Genomic DNA, 14306 nt, shown 5'->3' with positions numbered 1-14306 from the left:
GAGGAATTCCCAGTATATGTGAGAATCTGGACCCTGAAGCAATGCACCTGGCAGTGCTAACAAGCACTTTTAGTAACAGGATTTGTGAGAGAGATCAAAATGCATTGAAAACTTTTAGGTGATCAACCAAACTGTAAATTGACAATTGCTTTCACTTGGGGAATGCATTAAAAAGTCAGGCTTCAGGTGGTTGTTGCTATCAATTACTTTATGGCAGAAATCCAAAAATATCCTCAGGAATGTGAGACCATCCCCTGGCTTTGGAAAGACAGTAATAAGTACACTTTTTGCAGAACATTTGAATGCCATGGATTTGTCAAGACAAAGATTTCAGAACATTCCAGAAGAGGTAGTCACTGGGGGAATTTTACTTCTGGGGACAGGACATAGTGTAAGATGGCAGAAAAAGGATGTAGGCAGTGATGGCAAAATGAAAATAATGGTGACTAAACCATTAGTGTGCATTCCACATGGCTACACAGTGGTGGAACCTGAACAGATGATGGAAACCAAAAATGCACCAAGCTTTCACACACACAACCGTCGCAAACAATGGATTGTGGCAGGTAGTGGGCTAACTGAGAATAGACCCAGTGACAGTGAAGATTAGATTAGATTAGATTACTTACAGTGCGGCCCAACAAGTCCACACCGACCCGCCGAAGCGCAACCCACCCATATCCCTACATTTACCCCTTACCTAACACTACAGGCAATTTAGCCTGGCCAATTCACCTGACCCGCACATCTTTGTGACTGTGGGAGGAAACCGGAGCACCCGGAGGAAACCCACGCAGACATGGGGAGAACGTGCAAACTCCACACAGTCTGTCGCCTGAGTCGGGAAGGTCACTTATCACAAAGACCAAATATGGGAAGTTCAGACCAGGTTGGCATATATTCTGCAAGAGGCTAGCTATCAGAGGGAAACAATCTTATCAGGAAGGGGAGGAAATCCTACAGAGAAATACCAAAATGGGCTAAATTTGCAAAAGGTGACAGAAGATATCAGATTTACAGATAGGCAGATGTGGAAATCTAGGAAACACAGTGCAAACTCAGATAGTGAGCTTAATGCTGATTGGAACGCAAGGAAAATATCAAAATTGAAGAGATCATGCAGTAGCAGTCTAGATAGTGATAGGAGATCTGGAGTTCTAGCTGAATAAAAGCAAGGACCAGAGAACAGTCAAAAAGCACCATAATTAGTAAAGTACAATAAAGACATTCTACAGACCATCAACAAGTTAGATGGTCAATTGAGTAAAAAATGAGGTCTGCAGATGCTGGAGATCACAGCTGCAAATGTGTTGCTGGTCAAAGCACAGCAGGTTAGGCAGCATCTCAGGAATAGAGAATTCGACGTTTCGAGCATAAGCCCTTCATCAGGAATAAGAGAGAGAGAGCCAAGCAGGCTGAGATAAAAGGTAGGGAGGAGGGACTAGGGGGAGGGGCGATGGAGGTGGGATAGGTGGAAGGAGGTCAAGGTGAGGGTGATAGGCCGGAGTGGGGTGGGGGCGGAGAGGTCAGGAAGAGGATTGCAGGTTAGGAGGGCGGTGCTGAGTTGAGGGAACCGACTGAGACAAGGTGGGGGATGGGGAAATGAGGAAGCTGGAGAAATCTGAATTCATACCTTGTGGTTGGAGGGTTCCCAGGCGGAAGATGAGGCGCTCCTCCTCCAGCCGTCGTGTAGTTGTGTTCTGCCGGTGGAGGAGTCCAAGGACCTGCATGTCCTCGGTGGAGTGGGAGGGGGAGTTAAAGTGTTGAGCCACGGGGTGATTGGGTTGGTTGGTTCGGGCGGCCCAGAGGTGTTCTCTGAAGCGTTCCGCAAGTAAGCGGCCTGTCTCACCAATATAGAGGAGGCCACATCGGGTGCAGCGGATGCAATAGATGATGTGTGTGGAGGTACAGGTGAACTTGTGGCGGATATGGAAGGATCCCTTGGGGCCTTGGAGGGAAGTGAGTGTGGAGGTGTGGGCGCAAGTTTTACATTTCCTGCGGTTGCAGGGGAAGGTGCCGGGGGTGGAGGTTGGGTTGGTGGGGGGTGTGGATCTGACAAGGGAGTCACGAAGGGAGTGGTCCTTGCGGAACGCTGATAGGGGAGGGGAGGGAAATATATCCTTGGTGGTGGGGTCCGTTTGGAAAGGAAGCAAAAAAGAAAGCTTGATTTTTCAGGAGAGTTTGACATAGAGAGAAAGTGAGGACTGTAGATGCTGGAGATCAGAGTCAAAAAGCGTGGTGCTGGAAAAGCACAGCGGATTCAAGGAGACGAGTGTCGATGCTTTGGGCAGATGTCCTTCATCAGAATTGTGGGGGGAAGGAGGCTGAGAGTTCGATGTACACATGGAGGTGACAGGTAAAAGACAGATAGCATTGTCTTATAGATGGATATGTGGAGATTAAGTTCTTCCCAATAGTAAGTGTAAAGTTAAAGTCAGAAATATAACTTGAGATTTAGAAAACAATTGGCAAACAGGAAGCGAAAGTGGACTCACCCAGCAGATAAAAAAAGTACATTTGAGGACGTTTTAAGCACTTTTAGTGAATATGAATATGAATCCATTGGTCAAGCAGCATTTTTGTTAGGGGAACAAATTCAAAAAGAAGTATTTTACCACCTCCAAAAGACCCTAGAGATATAGAATGGACAATATGGAGGCTTAACAAGTGTGTCCATTAGCTAAGTGCTGTACCCCAGGTCTGGTATTGTTCAGTTAGGTCCACCCAACTAAAAACTGATTGTATTCAGCTAAAGACAGATCCAGCACTAATGGAACAGCAAAAAAAAACTGGAAGGATTTAAAAAAATACATAGACAATTTCCTGAGGGGAGCGTCTAAAGCATTTGAAACATCTGTAATAGATAAAATTATAAAGCAGTTTAAAATTGGAAGTTAGGCATCAGGAGCTTTTAAATAGTTAGAAATAAAACAGACTAAAGTGGGAATATCCCAAAGACAAGAGTCTGATCTGGAGAATGTAAATAGGATCCTGATATATTGGGTCAAAACTTCATGAAATTAAGGTTCTACAAGCAAAAAAGAAGCAGATCAGTTCAGAGGTAAATCCTCGTCACACTTAAAGGCTGGCCCCAGACCTGACTCTTTTTGAGGCTGAAGCTGTGGGGATAATTACCCAGGTAAAAACAAGGACTGCAGATGCTGGAAACCAGAGTCTAGATTAGAGTGGTGCTGGAAAAGCACAGCAGGTCAGGCAGCATCCGAGGAGCAGGAAAATCAACGTTTCGGGCAAAAGCCCTTCATCAGGAATAGAGGCAGGGAGCCTGCAGTGGAGACATAAATGAGAAGGGGGTGGGGGTGGGGATGAAGGTGATAGGTCAGAGAAGAGGGTGGGGGAAGGTAGCAAAGAGTACAATGGGTGAGTAGGGGTAGAGTGAAGATGATAGGTCAGAGAGGAGGTTGGAGTGGATAGGTGGAAAGGAAGATAGGCAGGTAGGACAGGTTATGAGGGTGGTGCTGAGCTGGAAGGCTGGAGCTGGGGTGAGGTGGGGGAAGGGGAAATGAGGAAACTGGTGAAATCCACATTGATGCCCTGGGTTGAAGTGTTCCGAGGTGTCAGGTGATGAGGGAGCACCGGTAGAGGAGGCCCAGGACCTGCATGTCCTCGGCAGAGTGGGAGGGGGAGTTGAAATATTGGGCTACAGGGCGGTGTGGTTGATTGGTGCAGGTGTCCCGGAGATGTTCCCTAAAGCGCTCTGCTAGGAGGCATCCAGTCTCCCCAATGTAGAGGAGACCTGAATGTGCAGGTAAAACTTTGATGGATGTGGAAGGCTCCTTTAAGGTCTTGGATGGAGATGAGGAGGGGAAGTGTGGGCGCAAGTTCTGCAATTCCTGCGGTGGGAGGGGAAGGTGCCAGGATGGGAGGGTGGGTTGTAACGGGGGGCGTGGACCTGACCAGGTAGTCACGGAGGGAACGGTCTTTGTGGAAGGCGGAAAGGGGTGGGGCGGGAAATATATTCCTGGTGGGGGGTCCGTTTAGAGGTGGCGGAAATGTCATCAGAAATGTGGATAGAACCCCCCCTGGTGCTCGCCTTCCACCATACCAACCGTCGCATAAACCATATTATCCGACGACATTTCCCCAAAGGAGCCTTCCACATCCATCAAAGTTTCACCTGCACATCCACCAATGTCATTTATTGTATCCATTGCTCCCGATGCGGTCTCCTTTACATTGGGGAGACTGGATGCCTCCTAGCACAGCGCTTTAGGGAACATCTCCGGGACACCCACACCAATCAACCCCACTGCCCTGTAGCCCAACATTTCAACTCCTCCTCCCATTCTGCCGAGGACATGCAGGTCCTGGGCCTCCTCCACCACCGCTCCCTCACCACCTGACACCTGGAGGAAGAACGCTTCATCCTCCTCCTCAGAACACTTCAACCCCATGGCATCAATGTGGATTTTATCAGTTTCCTCATTTCCCCTTCCCCCACCTCACCCCAGCTCCAACCTTCCAGCTCAGCATCACCCTCATGATGTCCTACTGCCTATCTTCCTTTCCACCTATCCACTCCACTCTCCTCCCTGACCTATCACCTCCATCCCCTCCCCCATTCACCTATTGTACTCTATGCTACTTTCTCCCCACCCCCACCCCCCCTCTCCTTTATCTCTCCACCCTGCAGGCACCCTGCTTCTATTCCTGATGAAGGACTTATGCCCGAAATGTTGATTTCCCTGCTTCTCGGATGCTGCTATTAGCAACTGTCCATTAGCAGCGTAATAACCAGAAAACTGGCTAAACACGACAACTAAGAGCAGCATTAATTTGTTTGGAAGAAGGCTTCCACTTGACTCTTGAAGGAAATCTGTACTAAAGAGCTAGGACAAAGTAAGGACCATAGATGCTGGAGATCAGAGTTGGGAGTGTGGTGCTGGAAAAGCACAGCAGGTCAGGCAGCATCCGAGGAACGGGAGAATCGAAACCTGATGAAGGACGAAATGTTGATTCCCCTATATTAAAGAGCTACCTGTCAAACTCTTTGACCGACAACTCTATTGGTCAAGTAATGCCAGAATTGAGTAGATGGTAGGAGTTTGGAAATCCTGTCAGTAAATGACAATTGAGGTGACACAGTGGTTAGCACTGCTGCCTCACAGCGCCTGAGACCTGGGTTCAATTCCCGACTCAGGCAACTGACTGTGTGGAGTTTGCACGTTCTCCCCGTGTCTGCGTGGGTTTCCTCCGGGTGCTCCAGTTTCCTCCCACAGTCCAAAGATGTGCGGGTCAGGTGAATTGGCCATGTTAAATTGCCCGTAGTGTTAGGTAAGGGGTAAATGTCTGGGTATGGGTGGGTTGCGCTTCGGCGGGTCGGTGTGGACTTGTTGGGCCGAAGGGCCTGTTTCCACACTGTAAGTAATCTAATCTAATCTAATGATGAATATTAATTCTGAGATTGATGACATTGTTCTTAACCAAAGTTATTAAGTGATAGTAACTATGGAGATTGCTTGCATGCAATCATATTGAATGGCATTATCTGGGCAGAGTCAAGCACAAGGAATTACAGGCAGATCAGGTGTAAGATGGGGGACAGGAAAAATTTCTGGCTGTAAGAGCTGCTCCTTTTTTTGAGGTTTTTTTAGGTGTGGGAGGTGATTTCCTCAAATTCCAGGAGCAGCGATTACAGTTTTATGTGTTGTCGCATTGTTTTGGAACTTTGGAAAAAAAAGTCAAAACAACAGCAGTTTAAAAGAGAGAAGAGCAGACAAAGGAAGCACATGGTGAGGACAGTGCAGGAGAGAGAGAGAGAGAGAGAGAGAACCTGCACAGTTACTGCTTTTGCTGTTTTTGAATTCATGTGTCGCTGGACAAAGGAGTGCATCTGAGAAAATTAACAAACAGTGAAATTCACAACTAATTTCAAAAACTAACCGGTTTGGGCAAAGTTCACAGCACAGAATCAGATAAGTTATTTGTTGTTTTAAGTCTGTCCAAGAGAAAGGCTGCAGTAGTGAGTACACTGGGTTCTTTCTTGATTATATGTTTTTGGAGATAAGTCTCTTGATTAAAGTTAAAATGTAAGCCATAGCTCTTAAGTTAACCTGGGACAGTGTTTGTAGAGGAATAAGACAGTGTTATTTTCTGGGTCTGTAGATTGTGAAGAAGCAAAATGGCCTTTGCAGTGATATGTACTTCTTGTCAGATGTGGGAGTTTAAAGAGAGTTTAAGGGTTACTGCGGATTATATCTGCCATAAATGCTGTTGGATGTGAATCTTACCGGATCGAATGAATCGGTTGGAGAGACAGATAGAAGTGATGAGGAATTTGCAACAGCAACAGTATGTGATGGATGCCAGTTATAGGAAGGGGAGAAAGTCTCAGATACAGTCACATAGGTAGGTTAACTTCAGGAAGGGTAAGAGAGGTCAGCACCTAGGGCAGGAGTCTTTTGTGGATATACCCATTTCAAACAGTATGCTGTTTTGGAAAATGTAGGGGGTGATGGACCCTCAGGGGAACGTAGCACAAACAGCCATGTTTCTGGTATTGAGACTGGCTGTAATGCAACGAAGGGTACGTTGGCTTCCAAGAGATCAATTGTGTTAGGGGATTCTGTAGTCTGAGGTACAGACAGATGTTTCTGTGCACAGCAGAGAAAAAGCAGAACGGTGTGTTGTTTCCCTGGTGCCAGAATCAAGGATGTCTCAGAGAGGGTACAGAATGTTCTCATGGAGGAGAGGGGCCAGCAGGAGGTCATTGTCCACATTGGAACCAATGATATAGGAAGGGAAAAAGTTGAGATTCTGAAGGGAGATTACAGAGAGTTAGGCAGAAATTTAAAAAGGAGGTCCTCAAGAGTAGTAATATCTGGATTACTCATAGGGCTACGAGCTAGTGAGGGCAGGAATAGGAGGATAGAGCAGATGAATACATGGCTGAGGAACTGGTGTATGGGAGAAGGATTCACATTTTTGGATCATTGGAATCTCTTTTGGGGTAGATGTGATCTGTACAGGAAGGACAGATTGCACCTAAATTGGAAGGGGACTAATAAACTGGCAGGGAAATTTGCTAGAACTGCTTGGGAGGATTTAAACTAGTAAGGTGTGGGGGTGGGACCCAGGGAGATAGTGAGGAAAGAGAACAATCTGAGACTGGTACAGTTGAGAACAGAAGTGAATCAAACAGTCAGGGCAGCAGGGACAAGGTAGGACTAATAAATTAAACTGCATTTATTTCAATGCAAGGGGCCTAACAGGGAAGGCAGATGAACTCAGGGCATGGTTAGGAACATGGGACTGGGATATCATAGCAATTACAGAAACATGGCTCAGGGATGAGCAGGACTGGAAGTTTAATGTTCCAGGATACAAATGCTACTGGAAGGATAGAAAGGGAGGCAAGAAAGGAGGGGAGTCACATTTTTGATAAGGGATAGCATTACAGCTGTGCTGAGGGAGGATATTCCCAGAAATACATCCAGGGAAGTTATTTGGGTGGAACTGAGAAATAAGAAAGATCACCTTATTGGGATTGTATTATAGACCCCCTAATAGTCAGAGAGAAATTGAAAAACAAACTTATAAAGAGATCTCAGCTACCTAGAAGAATAATAATGTAGTTATGGTCGGGGATTTTAACTATCCAAACATCAACTGGGACTGTCATAGTGTTAAAGGTTTAGATGGAGAGGAATTTCTTAAGTGTGTACAAGAAAATTTTCTGATTCAGTATGTGGATGTACCTACTAGAGAAGGTGCAAAACTTGACCTACTCTCGGGAAATAAGGCAGGGCAGGTGACTGAGGTGTCAGTGGGGGAGCACTTTGGGGCCAGTGACCACAATTCTATTCGTTTTAAAATCGTGATGGAAAAGGATAGACCAGATCTAAAAGTTGAAGTTCTAAATTGGAGAAAGGCCAATTTTGATGGTATTAGGCAAGAACTTTCAAAAGCTGATTGGGGACAGATGTTTGCAGGTAAAGGTACGGCTGGAAAATGGGAAGCATTCAGAAATGTGATAACAAGAATCCAGAGAAAGTATATTCCTGTCAGGGTGGAAGGAAAGGCTGGTAGGTATAGGGAATGCTGGATGACTAAAGAAATTGAGGGTTTGGTTAAGAAAAAGAAGGAAGCATATGTCAGGTATAGACAGGATAGATCGAGTGAATCCTTAGAAGAGTATAAAGGAAGTAGGAATATATTTAAGAGGGAAATCAGGAGGGCAAAAAGGGGACATGGCATAGCTTTGGCAAATAGAATTAAGGAGAATCCAAAGGGTTTTTACAAATACATTAAGGACAAAAGGGTAACTCAGGAGAGAATAGGGCCCCTCAAAGATCAGCAAGGCAGCCTTTGTGTGGAGCCACAGAAAATGGTGGAGATACTAAATGAATATTTTGCATCAGTATTTACTGTGGAAAGAGATATGGAAGATATAGACTCTAGGGAAATAGATAGTGACATCTAGCAAAATGTCCAGATTACAGAGGAGGAAGTGCTGGATGTCTTGAAACGGCTAACGGTGGATAAATCCCCATGAACTGATCAGGTGTACCTGAGAACTCTGTGGGATGCTAGAGAAGTAATTGCTGGGCCTCTTGCTGAGATATTTGTATCATTGATAGTCACACGTGAGCTGCCGGAAGACTGGAGATCGGCAAACGTCATGCCACTGTTTAAGAAGGGCGGAAAAGACAAGCCAGGGAACTATAGACCAGTGAGCCTGACGTTGGTGGTGGGCAAGTTGTTGGAGGGAATCCTGAGGGACAGGATGTACATGTATTTGGAAAGACAAGCACTGATTAGGGATAGTCAACATGGCTTTGTGTGTGGGAAATCATGTCTCACAAACTTGATTGAGTTTCTTGAAGAACTAACAAAGAAGATTGATGAGGGCAGAGCAGTAGATGTGATCTATATGGACTTCGACAAGGTTCCCTATGGGAGACTGATTAGCAAGGTTAGATCTCATGGAATACTGGGAGAACTAGCCATTTGAATACAGAACTGGCTCAAAGGTAGAAGACAGAGGGTGGTGGTGGAGGATTGTTTTTCAGACAGGAGGCCTGTGACCAGTGGAATGCCACAAGGATTGGTGCTGGGCCTTTACTTTTTGTCATTTACATAAATGATTTGGATACGAGATAAGAGGTACAGTTAGTAAGTTTGCAGATGACACCAAAATTGGAGGTGTGGTGGACAGCGAAGAGGGTTACCACAGATTACAACAGGATCTGGACCAGATGGGCCAATGAGCTGAGAAGTGGCAGATGGAATTTAATTCAGATAAATGCGAGGTGCTACATTTTGGGAAAACAAATCTTAGCAGGACTTATACACTTAATGGTCCTTGGGAGTGTTGGTGAACAAAGAGACCTTGGAATGCAGGTTCATAGCTCTTTGAAAGTGGAGTCGCAGGTAGATAGGATAGTGAAGAAGACGTTTGGTTTGCTTTCCTTTATTGGTCAGAGTATTGAGTACAGGAGTTGGCAGGTCATGTTGTGGCTGTACAGGACATTGGTTAGACCACTGTTGGAATATTGCATGCAATTCTGGTCTCCTTCCTATCAGAAAGATGTTGTGAAACTTGAAAGGGTTCAGAAAAGATTTACAAGGATGTTGCCAGGGTTGGAGAATTTGAGCTATAGGGAGAGGCTGAACAGGCTGGGGCTGTTTTCTCAGGAGTTTCGGAGGCTGGGGGGTGACCTTATAGAGGTTTACAAAATTATGAGGGGCATGGATAGGATAAATAGACAAAGTCTTTTCCCTGGGATCGCGGAGTCCAGAATTAGAGGGCATAGGTTTAGGGTGAGCGGGGAAAGATATAAAAGAGACTTATGGGGCAGCATTTTCACGCAGAGGGTGGTACATGTATGGAATGAGTTGCCAGAGGATGTGGTGAAGGCTGGTACAATTGCAACATTTAAGAGGCATTTGGATGGGTATATGAATAGGAAGGGTTTGGAGGGATATGGGCAGGTGGAACTAGATTGGGTTGGGATATCTGGTCAGCATGGACAGATTGGACCGAAGGGTCTGTTTCCATGCTGTACATCTCTATGACTCTATGACAGAGGTAAATTTGACTGAAAAGGATATGCTGGCCCTCTGATGGAAATGTAGCCTATGTTCCAGAGGGAAATGCAGCTTAAGAAGCATTTAACCATCAAAAGTCTCAGAGAGAGATTTTTGGACCTGAAGATTGAACGGAAGGGATGTGTGCATGTAATAAAGAGCTGCTTTGCATGGATCCCAGCTCTGAGAGGCCACAGTTTAATATTTTCTATGTCCTCATCCTCGCCTTCATAACCATCATGCATAATGAATGCATGTCCTATTCATAACTTCAAATATGGATTGTGTTCCTGTGCAAGCTTTTGGAACTGTCTTATCCCTTTCAAAATGGACACTCACAAAATGATTAGGTTGCTGTCAAGGATCAGGTCACCTGTCCAACCTCAACCTTGACTACCAACACACACGAAAACAGAAGTTGCTGGAAAAGCTCAAAGGGTTTGGCAGCATCTGTGAAGAGAAAGTATTTTGGGTCCAGATGACCCTTCTTCACAGATGCTGCCAGACCTGCTGAGCCTTTCCAGCAACTTCTGTGTTCGCTTCTGATTTATAGCATCCACAGTTATTTTGGTTTTTACTTTATATTCAACAATGCGATCTTCGTCTTTTGAAAAGCTCAATCTAAATCACCTTGAGTGGGGTCCTCTATTTGAACAGGATGTATCAAGATTAACGTTATTTGTGGCTGTTTTATGTGGCTCTAGACCTCTGGGCTTCTCATCTCCAGAGCAATGCTTCACAAAAGGAAGCTGGAAAAAAAGTCAACCACAAAATAAGTGTGAAAGACCATTACCCATCTTGTATGTGAGGAAATATTTTAATACAATACTTTTTAGGGTTTGGACTTCAAACTAGTGACATATAGGTTTGGCCTACTTAGATGAAAAGGCTTAATATTTAACTTGGTTAATTTCTTTGGAACTGAAAATGTGTTGCTGGAAAAGCGGAGCAGGTCAGGCAGCATCCAAGGAGCAGGAGAATCGATGTTTCGGGCATGAGCCCTTCTTCAGGAATGAGGACTTTCCTCATTCCTGAAGAAGGGCTCATGCCCGAAACGTCGATTCTCCTGCTCCTTGGATGCTGCCTGACCTGCAGCGCTTTTCCAGCAACACATTTTCAGCTTTGATCTCCAGCATCTGCAATCCTCATTTTCTCTCCTTGTTTCTTTGGAGTCATGATTTTGAACCAGTATGTGCCAGACTGCAGATGGCTGAAAGCCTCTTGAAGAGCTAGTGGAAGTTTGTTTATAGTGTCGGTTTTACAACAGAAGAATGAAAAACATTAGACCATTAGCTTTTTAGAAGCTAAGATGAGTAAGTGTTTTTCTAATTTAGTTAAGTTTTTGGTCACCATTTGAAAGATACCTGACTAAAATTAGATGCATGAATAGCTTATCATAAAAAAAAGGAGCTTGTTTAGTACAGTTATGGGAATATGTTACTTCAATATAAGGGTTTTGGTTTGTAAAAACCTCCATACCAGAAGTATATGGTTAAGAATTTCCATTAGGTATTCAAACTTGAGAAAGTCTTAGATGTAGATTCAAGAACAGTTTCCCTCCTGCTGTTATTAGACTTCTGAATGGACCGTTCAAATTTCAAACTTAATGTTGACCTCACTCTTTGTGCACCTTTTCTGCAGCCCTAACATTGTACTCCTCTCTCTGTGCATACCCTTATGCATTTTGTATAGCATGATCTGCTTATACTGCATGCAAAACAAAACTTTTCAACTATACCTAGGTAAATGTGACAATAATAAATCAAAATAAAGTATGATTCAAAGAAAAAGGCTTTGCAGCTCACAGGACCAGAACTGAAAAGTAGCAATTACAATAACCTTCAGATTTGGTAGGAATAAGAGAAACTTTCTGGATTTTGATCACTTGTAAAACAATGGTGTTGGGAGTAGATGGGATTTTGTTCTGTCGAGTGTTTGACATCTAGGCAGATAGCATGCTTTATTTTATTCTGATGTTTCTTTCCTTTTCCTTTTTTCCATTGTTAAAATCAAACCTGCAGATTGGCATAATGGTGCTTCACTGAAAGACCACCCAGGTTACACAGAACAAATATGATCTACCAAGCTAGATTTCAATTCTGGGACCTGACTTGCCTGGTAGTAACATCAGCTGCGCTCATTCCACTTGTCGTATGTCAGTGACCAGTTAGCTTTAAGCCATTTTGGTGGACAATAGTGGTTGAATATAGTTACTGAAACTGCCCTCTGATACTGACATCCTTCATTACCCGAGATACAGAAAAGACCTGGGACGTCTTCAGAGAAAGCCTGCGGGGAAGTGGCAGAGGGCTGGAGAATTACAGACATTACGGCTTTGTTCAAGAAAGTCTGTGAGGATAAACACAGCAATTGCAGATCAATCAGTATAACCTCAGTGGCAGGGAAGCTATGAGAAACAATTCTTCAGGTTAGAGTAAGTAGTCATATGAAATGAGGGGGTTAACTTTACAATGAATCTCATATTGGTTCCTAAAGGGGAACTCCTGTTGACTAACTTTTCAGAGTTTTTTGAGGAGTTAAAAATACATGGTGCAATGATAGTGTAGCCAAGATCAAGTCTCACCAGCTCCAGATGTAATAACATCCTGAAAAGGTTGATTAGGAAAATAAGTTAATTTTTATTTAAATGTGTACTTGAATGTATTGCTGTCGATGTGGTACGCATAGGCCTTCAAAATCCATTCCTGACAAAAGGCTTATGTCCAAAACGTTGACCCTCCTGCTTCTGCTCCTCGGATGCTGCCTGATCTGCTGTGCTTTTCCAGCACCACACTTTTCAACTCTTATTCTCCAGCGTCTACAGTCCTCACTTTCTCTCTATGCCGAAAAAACATTCACTACAGCATCAAATAATGGACTCATCACAAAAGTTATAGCTCATGGGATGAAAAGGGCAGTGGCGCAGTGGACACAAAGTTAGCTGAGCAATGGGAAACCAGAGTAATGGTCAGTGGATATTTTTCAAGCTGGAGTGTGATTTTCTAGGGGCGCACCCGGTGGTCAGTATTAGGACCCTTGCATTTCCTTATAGATACATATGATCTAGATCTTGGTGTGCAGGCTATACCCAACCTGGAAGCATTGGAAAGTGAGGAGACGATGTAAAACCAAAACGACAGAGACAAGTTGGTAGAATGGGCAGTTAGGCAGCAGATGAAGCTTAGTGTGGAGAATGTGAGGCAATGTAATTTTGGAAGGAAAAAGCACGGACAGAGAATATGAAATAGGAAGCCTACATATTTAATATGCAGGAGCACACAGGCTCAGATGTATATGTGTGAACCATCACTGATGGTGCCAGGACAAATCGAGAGAGCAGCTAGTAAACCAAACAGTATCCTTGACTTTATTAATAATGGCATAGGATATAACAGGAAGGAGGTTATGAGATATTTGTCAGCTGGAGCATAGTGTTCTGGGTGTCACTCTATAGGAAGGGTGTGAACAGATTGGAGAGATTTTCAAAAATGGCTCAGGGGATAAGAAACTTTAGTTGTGAAGATAGATTGGTGAGGTCAGGGCTACTCTCCTTGAAAAGAAGAAGCCTAAAAAAAGGTGAGAATTTTTCAAAATTATGAGGAGTCCAGAATGGATTTATAGTAATCTGAAAAAGTAGTAAATGTGACTTTCACACAATGGGTAGTTCTGGAATATATGGCCTGGAGGTCTGCTGGAAGGTGGATACAGATTCAATTAAGGCATTCAGGAGCACATTAGTTCAATATTTGAATAGAACAAATGATCAAGCATATGGGGAGGAAGCAGGTACTAAAGGCATTAAGTCATAAATGGAGATTGAGAGAGATGTCAGAGGTCTAGTGCAGATATGAGAGGCTGATTGGCCTCCCTCTTTGCAGTCGCAATGCTGCAATTCTGTTAAAGACACTGAAAGGTCAGCATTGCGCCACATAGCTAAGTTCTCTGCAGTTGTGTTGAAAAGCTTCTGAGCTTGATTCAAAAATTCAAGTCCACCTGCAAACAAAGTGCATCTCCAGATAGAAAAGCTGTAAATACCTGAATTCCTGACCTGGGGAATATTTACCTTTTTCAAGAAAATCCCTCAGTAATCCTGAAACTTAACCCCAGCTATCTGAACGCCAAGTTGCTTTTCAAGAGCAGAAGAGATTTCCTTTTTCAACAGACATGCAAAGGCGATTTTCTATGATCATATAAACTGTGAACTATTTAGTTGTTTTATACTTATTGTAGTGTTCTGTTCTCATCAATTGCATTTTCTC

This window comes from Hemiscyllium ocellatum, chromosome 11, assembly GCF_020745735.1.
Source record: "Hemiscyllium ocellatum isolate sHemOce1 chromosome 11, sHemOce1.pat.X.cur, whole genome shotgun sequence".
NCBI lineage: Eukaryota > Metazoa > Chordata > Chondrichthyes > Orectolobiformes > Hemiscylliidae > Hemiscyllium > Hemiscyllium ocellatum.
This window is presented reverse-complemented; position numbering follows the sequence as displayed.